Source organism: Callorhinchus milii, unplaced genomic scaffold (genome assembly GCF_018977255.1).
Source record: "Callorhinchus milii isolate IMCB2004 unplaced genomic scaffold, IMCB_Cmil_1.0 Scaffold55, whole genome shotgun sequence".
NCBI lineage: Eukaryota > Metazoa > Chordata > Chondrichthyes > Chimaeriformes > Callorhinchidae > Callorhinchus > Callorhinchus milii.
Genome location: NW_024704796.1, coordinates 41927 through 52811, shown reverse-complemented (window position 1 = coordinate 52811; position 10885 = coordinate 41927).

The window sequence follows — 10885 nt, the reverse complement described above, 5'->3', positions numbered from 1 at the left end:
TGTGTGCAATTGTGCTGCCGCATTTGCCTATAAATACACAGTCACTCCATTTTATATTAGACCCTGTGGAGAGTTTTGAGACGTCCCTCCAATGTGATAAGGTGCTATACCGAATGCAAGGATTATTTTTATTATAAATAACCAGGCACCTGGCCTCTGATTCAGGCCTCCATCCTTCAGAACAGCTGATGGGGGCTCGGTGACAAGCCCGTGGGAAAGTAGACTATAACTCCCAAAATTAGAGGAATCCCAATATTAACACTGCTTATTTGGAGTTAGAGCGACATTCCCTTGGCCTAGAAGAGAAAGCTGGGGCTGGAAGTTCAGGGGTGTCCTGTGTGAGCACAGACTGCTCTCACGGTTCAGGTGTTGATGAGGACTTTGTTGAGCCTGGGGTTGGGCCGGGATTTGTGCTGCCGTGGGGTTGGGGCTGGAATGGGTGAGAGGGAGTGACAGAGGGACTCCAAACCTCTCTGGCCACCTGTGACAAGCCTGAGAGGTGTAACACAAGTGGAATCCAAGCGTTGTTTACGATTGACCTGTGTCACATTGTCTCGTTAAACAACAAGAAGCGTGTGAATGTGGATGTGAATGTTCAAAGGTTTAAGTTTAAAGTAGTAACAATTGGGAGCTTGTAACAGTCCCAGAGCTTTCAGTCTTGCTGGGAGGACTCTCTGTTGCTGGTAGGGAAGCTCTTTCTGTGGCGTCCACTTTCCCACCACTCCACCTTACTGTAACTTCTCACCATGTTCCCAGACAGCAGATTGTGCCAGTCTTTCCCAGACAAGGAGGAGGGCGGGTGGTGATATCATATCAACTGTACTGCGGTGGATTAGGGGCGAGAGCCTGGTGTAATGTCTAAGGTCAGGGACTCAGCCTATGGAGATCACATGAGTTACTGTGCACTGGGAACCCACAGACACACAGTTGGGGTTAAACACTTCCACAGCATGGACCATAGAACACAACGTGTGCTTACACAGAGGCATTTGTAAACGCACGCCTCAGGTTTACCTAACAGCAAGTAGGAACCGGTTGTTAATTGTTTGGTGAATTGCTTTCTGGGAGTAATAATCCCTTTAAAAAATAATAATAATTTGGTCACTCAATCCACGACTGTTTGTGGGACACTGCTGTGCGCAATTGGCTTCCCCGTTTCGCCCACAAAATACACAGTCAATTCACATTGCAGTATATTCTGTGAAGCGCTTTGAGACGTCTCGAAGACGTGATCAGGCGCTGTATCAAATGCAAGGATTACTATTATTATAGCTGAGGTTAAGCACTGATCGTTTCGCCAGCACTGCCTCACACAATCCCCATTGTGTGCAGATATGATTATTAGACAGAAATTAAGTGTTTCCCACAATTGTCCGATTATTAAAGAACATTCATGTATCAGAGCTTTGTTTGTGGACAAAGTCTATGGAATATTAGAGTCAGCGTTTTCCAAACATTAGCCAGAAATTTGTTTTTGGGAACAGTGGGAAGCCATGTGACATACTTTCCTTGTGTCCGAGTGAGGTTCAAAGAATTGCTGATACCTCCCTAACTCTCTAACCTGCTCGTACCCCACTGCTCTGCCTGCCCCCCAACCCTTCCACCCCACCTTCAGTGACTGTGCCTTCAGTCACTACACCACTAAACTCTGGAATGCCCTGCCTCAACAACAACAACAACAAGATTCCATTTATAAAGCGCCTTTCACGTCAGGAGGACGTCCCAAGGCGCCTCGATCCTTCTGGCTCGCCGCTCCTTAACTACCTTTAAATCTCTTACTGTGCCTACAATCACCTCTCTCCCCTCCTTCTCACTTGGTTAGGGTCCAAACCTACCACTGTGCAGTGCTCCGAGACGCTATCCCGTGTGAAGAGTGCTATATAAATGAAAGTTGCTGTTGTACTTAAAAGCAAGATTTCTACAACAACAAGATTTCATTTATAGAGCGCCTTTCACATCAGGAGGACGTCCCAAAGCGCTGGACAGTTGGGTTGGGACCCGAGCATTGGGGGGAAATGGTGAGGGGAGGGAAGGGAGCGAGCGAGGAGGGGGTAGAGAGTCGAGAGGGGAGCTGAAGGCACTGTCAAAGAGAAAGGTCTTGAGACCGGCCTTGAAGGAGGAAAGGGAGGAGGCGGCGAAGGCACTGGGGGATGGAGTTCCAGATCCTCGGGGCTGAGAGGCTGAAGGCCCGGCCACCGATGGTAGGGCGGTTGGGGCGGGGGATGTGGAGCAGACCAGAGCCAGAGGAACGGAGGGTACGGGCAGGTAAGTAGGGGGATAATAGGTTGGAGAGGTAGGGGGGAGCGAGGCCGTGAATGGCCTTGTAGGTGAGGATGAGGATCTTGAAATTGATCCTCTGGGGGATGGGGAGACAGTGGAGGGGAGCGAGGGTGAGGGCGAGGGTGGGAGTGATGTGGTCGCGGTGTCTGGTGCGGGACAGTACACGGGCTGCAGAGTTCTGAATGACCTGCAGTGTGGAGGGAGGGCCGGGAAGGCCGGCGAGGAGAGAGTTCCCGTAGTCCAGCTTTGAGGTGATAAAGGTGTGGACCAGAGTTTCAGTAGCGTGAGGGGTGAGGTAGTGCCGCAGTCTGGCGATGTTCCGGAGGTGGTGGAAGGCGGTGGCAGTTGTGGCGCCGATGTGGGGAAGAAAGGACAGCTCAGGGTCGCACAGAACCCCGAGGGTCCTGACTGACTTTAAGAGGTGGAGAGTGCAGCCTTGGATGCTGATGGTGTTGGATCAACTCATTAAGCAAAACTGCACAATGCTGCCAACTAGAATGTTGCACTGGTAGAGGACTGACATAAGTTCTCCGTGCCCCCACCCAAAGCAGCAGTGAGTTACACAGACCAGAAGGTTCTGATGTGTTTTGAGTTACTGATCTCTTGGAGCAGCGGTTGGGGCTATAATTCTTATCAGTGCATTTGGGTTGGAGACGGTAAATCAGCCAATATTCCTGCTCCACTATTTACACCCTTCTTGGCAGGTTAGGTGTGTGTGGAGGTCAGGAGAGAACAGCACCAGGTTTAACTTCAAAAACACAGTAACGCCTGTTCCTTCCACAGAACATTGCAATGTACCCAGTCATCCACTTCATCTCCCCAGAGAACGTTCAAAACTCCCTGAGCCTCAAAGCTAATCTACCTCCAAAATCTTCATTTGTTCTCAAATCTCCGCTATTCAGTGATGGTGCAAGATTATCAAAGACTTGAAATTCCACCTAGTCTTAGCCCTGGTTCTGATGTGTTTTGAGTTACTGATCTCTTGGAGCAGCGGTTGGGGCTATAATTCTTATCAGTGCACTTGGGTTGGAGAGGGTAAATCAGCCAATATTCCTGCTCCACTATTTACACCCTTCTTGGCAGGTTACGTGCATGTGGAGGTCAGGAGAGAACAGCACCAGGTTTAGTTTTGAGACTCTCGACTCCCAATTGTGAGATTCTCGGCTCCCAGTGAAAAATGTCCACTTGCCTGATGCTCACGGAACTGCACACCAGAACTGGCCAACACCAACATGAGAGCAGGAGAAAAAATCATGGAAACCGAGTTCCTTTGTTTTCTTACTTTTCTAAAAGAATTTATTAAAGGAGTTTTCTGACTTTCACCACTGGTGCCACCCTTGTCTGTCACTGTTATTCTGAATCCATGACTGTTTGTGACTGTTGTGCACAATTAGCTGCTGTGTTTTGCGCACACACAAATATACAGTCAATTCACTCCACAGTACATTCTGTGAAGCGCTTTGAGATGTCTCAAAGATGTGATAAGGCACTATATCAAAAGCAAGAATTATTATTATTATTGTTATTCAGTCTGTCATGGAGGTTGCTATCTCCTGCAATAGATGGGAGAGGGAATCAGTTAAGACTATAAAAACTGCGGAAAACCAACTACAATACAAAACAAATAAAAATTAAATGTTATACAGTTTCACAAATATGCACAATCTTAAATTTTAAGACAAAATGGGCTAAGACTAGATGGAATTTTGAGTCTTTGATAATCTTGTACCATCACTGAATAGCGTGCACTGAATCTTGCACCATCTCTTCAACCGTGCCTTCAGCTCCGCTCTCGACTCTCTACCCCCTCCTCGCTCCCTCCCTTCCCTCCCCTCACCCTGACCATTTCCCCACTGCTCGGGTCCCGACCCAACTGTCCTGCGCTTTGGGACATCCTCCCGACGTGAAAGGCGCTCTATAAATGCAATCCTGTTGTTGTTGTTCTTGTAGCAGAGATTTGAGTACAAATGAAGATTTTGGAGGTGAATTAGCTTTGAGGGTCAGGGAGTTTTGAACGTTCTCTGGGGAGATGAAGTGGATGATTGGGTACATTGCAATGTTCTGTGGAAAGAACAGGTGTGACTGTGTTTTTGAAGTTAAATTTGAAAGGAGTGTTACCAAGCCCGAAATCTTCAGTAAGGAAATTTGCCTAAGATTTTACCCCACCTGGCAATCAAGCAGTGCCCTCTCACTTGCAAGACTATGGAGTCCTGTAGCTCAGTGGTTAGAGCACTCGCTTTGCAAGTGAGAGACCTGAATTCAATTCCAGGCAGAGGGCGAAACCTTGGGCAAGTTTCCTTACTCCACACAGAGCCTAATAATAATCCCTCCAAAACAAAACAATAATAAATTGGTCATTTTCAATCTACGACTGTTTGTGGGACATTGCTGTGCGCAATTGGCTGTCGCGTTCACCCACAAATATACAGTCAATTCACTTTACAGTGTGTTCTGTGAAGCGCTTTGGGACGTCCTCCCGACGTGAAAAGCGCTATATCAAATGCAAGGATTATTATTACTATTATTATTATTATTATTATGGGACTCACTGTAGCATAAGCACAATATGGAACACACTGCTCCAGAAAGCCATAGATGCAGGTATGAAATTGTCCTTCCTAATGCAAACTTTATCCTGGCTTCTACATTCAGGAAGAAAGGACAATTGTCCAGCAGGAGTTTGTACGGCTAAAATCTGAACACGTTGATGGGCTGAATAGCTTCCTCCTGTTTGTGTGGTCCTAACCCCTTTCAGGCCCACAGCAGAACATTTAATTTGTTTGTCAGAACTTTTGGGATATCTTCATCTAGTTATTGTGTAGGTCCACAAGGTTTGTGGTGCCCTAAGCTTGTGATATTTTTGTAAATGATCCTGTGATGAGACTATGCGGAATTGAATCGAATAACAGAACTGTTTGAAAACATGAGTTGGGGGAAGCTCTGATGTTTTTAGAGCACGGTTGGCTGGAAGCCTTGGAGCCAGGCCTGAGGTAGCCCTGCTATGATTGCCAAGTCCCAGTGTGCCAGACAGCAGAAACCCAGCATCACCAGGATCAGAAACACAATGGAGTTGACCCTCCAATCCGGCCATCGCTGGACCTTCTCCAAGGTGCACCAGTTAGGCAGGACGTGACTGCTGACCCCTCTCACCAGGTGGGCTCCAAAACTGAAGGCTGCTCGCTGGGAGGTTTTACATCCAGCTGCTCATCAATTCCGACAGCCTCGAAGCAAGCAAAAAATTGGATTCTTTGATGTGATAAAGCATTGTTTTGGGTTCCGTCACTTCAGGAAATGAAAAGTATTTTAGAGTTTCCAAAGCTTTCTGAGAAGTTTCCGAATTCCCTGATGACTGGGCTGTAGCTGAGCTCATTCCAATCTGCTTAGTACCAATCCAGCCAGTCCATCGTACGCATGTGCATTAGGTTGTCTCAGTTGGACAGTGCGATTGTGCATTGTGGAGGCTGGGGAGACTGGCAAAGAGGGCATTTGATGTCCATTATTGCTCATCGTGGAGTCCTGTAGCTCAGTGGTTAGAGCACTCATCTTGCAAGCGAGAGACCTGGGTTCGATTCCTGGCAGGGCGAAATCTTGGGTGAGTTTCCTTACTCCACACGCCTGATAATAATCCCTCAAGAAAAAAGCCCAATAATACATTGGTCACTTCAATCCATGACTGTCTGTGGGACGCTGCTGTGTGCAATTGGCTGCCGCGTTTCACTCACAAATATACAATCAATTCAGTTTATACTACATTCTGTGAAGCACTTTGAGACGTCTAGAAGACATGAACAGTGCTATATCAAAGGCAAGGATTATTATTATCATTGTGGAAACTTCTGATAGGGAATGAACTGCCTTTCCTCTGTGTGTCGAGATGCGAGGCATTCAAAGCACTGCGGTTAAGGTTCATCTCAAGTACCAAAGTACTTGGAAGGAGACCTCTTACTTGGCCAAAACGTCCCATGAAAGCCAAAGTTATATGAACTTAGTTTCAAATATAATTGACAAAAGAACCAAAGGGGTGACGAGAAAAAATTATTTTACGCAGCGATTTATTACGATCTGGAATGCACTATCTGAAAGGGCGGTGGAAGCAGATTCAATAATAACTTTCAAAAGGGAATTGGATATTTATCTGAAAAGAAAAAGTTTGCAGGGCTATGGGAAAGAGGGGGGGGAGTTGGACTAATTGGATAGCTCTTTCAAAAAGCCGGCACAGGCACAAAGGGCCGAATGGCCTCTCTAGGATTCTATGATTCAATCAAATAACAGAGATGATGAATATCGTAAAGGAAACACGAACACTGAAGGTGGACAGTGAGGATGTGAATAGTGAAAGTATGAGCATCTGATAAACATAAAGTGGAACAATCACTAGCAGTGGTCAGGAGGAGACATGTTTGGGCGATGAGTGCCGGAGTGTGGATTATTTTGGCTTGACAGCAACAACTTGCACTTATATAGCGCCCTCCACACAGGGCAACATGTCAGAGTGCTTTGACATGAGGGGAAACCCATTGTCACGTTTAAGAGTATCCGAAACCGACTTGAAAAACTGAGTGTGCATTCTCTCTATTGAGGGATGCATAACTTAAGTATTCATTCCAAATTGGCAAGAGCCAAGGCTTGGGGACCCCACAACATATATTGGGTGCTGGGTGCTGCTTGAGATTAATCAGCTAAAACTGTGCAGCTGCTCACATTCGGAACCCTGTATTACAAGCTTCCTGTTGTTTGTCCAGCTGGGATTATTAGGCTTTGTCTTGTTGGATTAACAGTATCTAAACGGGATGAATCCCAATCCCAGTACCTGAACAGCCCCTCCAGATCCCGCCAATGAGCCAGGCTGGCTAGTATGATATTAACAGTGCCGTGGTGTACTGACTATGGATGTCCTCTCGACGTGAAAAGCGCTATATCAAATGCAAGGATTATTATTATTATTACCTGGCTTAGGAACCGGACTTCCAAGACCATTACAGAGGATGGTCTTGATTCTGATATTCTATTGGCAGACATATCACTTTGGAGCCAGCTCAGCTCCAAAGAGTCCCCACTTTACTCCCCCTCCTCCCATACCAAGAAGATGGTCCCTAGTTGGTCATTTATGTGGAGAGTGAGGAACGTGGAGAGCTAACAGAGGTTGTTGGATTCTTAGTGATGGAAATAGAATTTGAAAGCAGAGGGAGCATATTAGCTAAACCTGAACACATGCCAACCAGTCTTTTTTGGCCAGCGAGTGATTCAGTGTTGATTGTTTTGTGATAAACACCATTGTCTTTCCTTGTACTTTCCCAATAGGCGCTTCCTGTTATGCACAAGTTTATATGAATGAAAAATAAGCAGAAATCCCCCACTGATGTCACTAAATGAAGCCAGCACAGAAGTACATTCTCTTTTCCTGCTAATAATAACAACACATACCTGAATATTGCAATGTAGCTTCATGCTATTTTATCTGCTACACCATCATGGATGAGTGAGGCCTGAAATATTACATAGTCTTAAGCTCATTTTGTGTTAGAATTTAAAATAGTGGAAAATTTCATAATTTTCAGTCTTAATTTGTGAGATGAATTTCTGCCATTCTTAAAAAAAGACACAGGTTAAGACCAAACTGAGACCATATATTTAAGTATTTTCCACAATTCTAAATTTCAAGACAAAAATGTCTTCACAGGCTATAATTAGATGGAATGTCAGGCTTGGACAATAATAATCCCTCCAAAACCCAAAACAATAATAAATTGGTCATTTTCGATCTACGACTGTTTGTGGGACATTGCTGTGCGCAATTGGCTGCCGCGTTCGCCCACAAATATACAGTCAATTCACTTCACAGTGTGTTCTGTGAAGCGCTTTGGGACGTCCTCCCGACGTTAAAAGCGCTATATCAAATGCAAGGATTATTATTATTATTATTGGAAGTTCTGTGCTAACGGTGTATGTCTGACACATGTGATGTCTATATGTCTGACACTATGCTCAAGAGTATTCAACCCAAACTGATAATTCCACGTATCCCACCTATACATAGAAATCCCACAGATAGATTGTTAGAATGGAATGTGCACTCTCTCCCTGCATCCTGCTTAGCTAATTCCAGAAAGGCGGCAGGAGCCAAGGCTTGGGGACCCTAGAACATGCATTAGGGTAACTTCTGGAGCTAAAACAGAATAGTTCGAGTCTTCGCGAGGTGGATGGAGGGTCCCAGGAACTCCCTGGGCGTTTCCTGGTGGGTAACACAGCGCAGAATGACAACAGAATGAAATGCATGAGAGCATTGCCGCCATTTTCCTATCCACATCTGGAATTGAAATCTGGAATTCTCTCCCCCCAAAAGGCTGTGGATGCTGGATTCATCCACATCTTCAAGAGTGAGGTTGATAGATTTTTGGGAGGTCAGGGTATTGAATGATATGGGGAGAAAGTGGGAAATTGGAATTGAAAGGATTATTTAAGGTACTGATCAGCCACAATCTAATTAAATGGTGGAACAGCTCGAAGGGCTGAGTGGCCTACTCCTGTTCCTATGTTCCTACGTTCCATCTCAGACACACAACCGTACCCAGTAAGCGATGGCTTAACCAGTGGAATGCGGAGCTCGAGCAGCTTAAGCAATGATTGTATTGATATGGCCACAATAACCAACAACCCTGACTGGTCCCGTGTCACCAATTCACTAACTATATAAAAAGTTTAAACTGGAGGATGTAATGGAACATGGCACATTTTGAGGCTGTTTGTTGCCTCCACAGTTCAGGCTGCAGTATTGTTGTCTCTCTGGAGCTTTATGAATGGGCAGGATATTGCTCTCACTTAAAGTGAGGATGAATAATAGGTTCTGCTATGATGGGTTTTCCTCCCTTGGCGACATGCAGTCCCATGATAGACTAACAACCAGCATAAGGGATCATTGTAAAGTTTAATAACTCTCTTGTGAACTTTGCGGATGTCACTTCAGTGAAGTCTTTAAATGCCACAAATATTATTCCTTCCGCCTCCCCAACATAGTTGCTGTGGTGGGCGTAAAGCAAAACACTGAGGCATATAAAGGGAATGTTTATATTAGGATTGCAGAAGAATGTAGTCTTGATTTCCTGTTACAGGTTGGTTTATTGATTTCCCATCTATTCCATGTATATCGCAGTTTATCTCCCTGGTCGGGGGAAGGTAAGCCACTTCTCTTCGAGTTGTGTTAGCTCCAAGGTGACAAGTTTGGCAATGGAATATCAGAATTGAGTCAAACCTCTGTGGTGGTTGTGGTGAGCAAGGCTGGCCTGCAGTACTCCAGGGTATTGATGATGGACAACACAATCAGCCTGCCTTGTCAGCAGGACTTAATGGGCAGACCATTCAAAGGGGACAGGGATTCTTCCTACTCAGCTATTGTTATCCCTGCAAACCAAAACTCTAACTGGAAGGGTGGTCCTACCTGGACAAGCAACAACAACAAAAACAACAACTTGCACTTATATAGCACCCTCCATGCTGGGTGGCATCTCAGGGCACTTAACAATGGCAGAGCCCGAGGCCGAGCCGGGAGGAGGGGGAAGGTGACAGTTGAAGAGGAAGGTCTTCAGGTCGCGAACTGAAGATGGGGAAGGAGGGGGCGAGGTGAAGGGGTTGAGGGAGGGAGTTCCAAAGTTTCGGGGCGTAGTGGCTGAAGGCACGGCCGCCGAGCAGTGATAAGTTTACCAGGCAGTGCTCTCATTCACAGACTATGCATTTTTCACCGATTAAAAGCAATGCATTGGTGGAACTCTTCCACCTTGTTTACATGGGCGGAACTCGCAGTCTGGTTTGTACACTTTCAACCACCTGATTCTTAACAGCAGAGAGATGAGAGTTGGGACTGCTAAGAATCAGGACTTTGGAGATGTTACTATTTCTGGAGAGAACAGGACAAGCTGGAAATCCAAAGAGAGTTTGTTTTTTGAAGGAATCCATACAAAGAGGGAATTCAGGCTAATTCCAGCTCAATAGCCATGATGTGGACACTGAGAGGACAACAGCAAAGGATAACCTTGAACAAAGCAATGACTGTGGGCAAAGGTTATCTTTGGTTGGCACAGGAAGGCAGAGAATAGGAAGGTAGTAGTTAATGATAATAATGCTTGCATTTGATATAGTGCCTTATCGCATCATTGAGACGTCTCAAAGCACTTCACAGGATATACTGTAAAGTGGATTGACTGTGTACTTTGTTGGCGAAATGTGGCAGCCAGTTCTGCACAGCAATGTCCCACAACAGCCATGGAGTGAGTGACCATTTTTATTTGGAGGATTGTTGGCCAGGGCACTGGGAGAGAGAAACTCTCTTCTCTTTTCAAAAAGTGCCATGGGATATCGGTTTAACCTCTCATCCGGACGACGGTTGTAGGTGATTCCATTAATAGAGTGGTAAATAGTCTGATTCACATGTATGTCTGGTGTTTCCCGGATGCCAGGGTTTGGGAGAATTATGGAGCGGGTGGAAAAGATTCTGGCAAAGGTGACCAGCCAGGAGGCATGACCCATGTTGGGATCAATGATGCAGGAAAGGGTAGGGAGATGGTTTTGCAGCAGGAGTTTGAAGAATTAGGACACAGGTTGAAAAAACAAA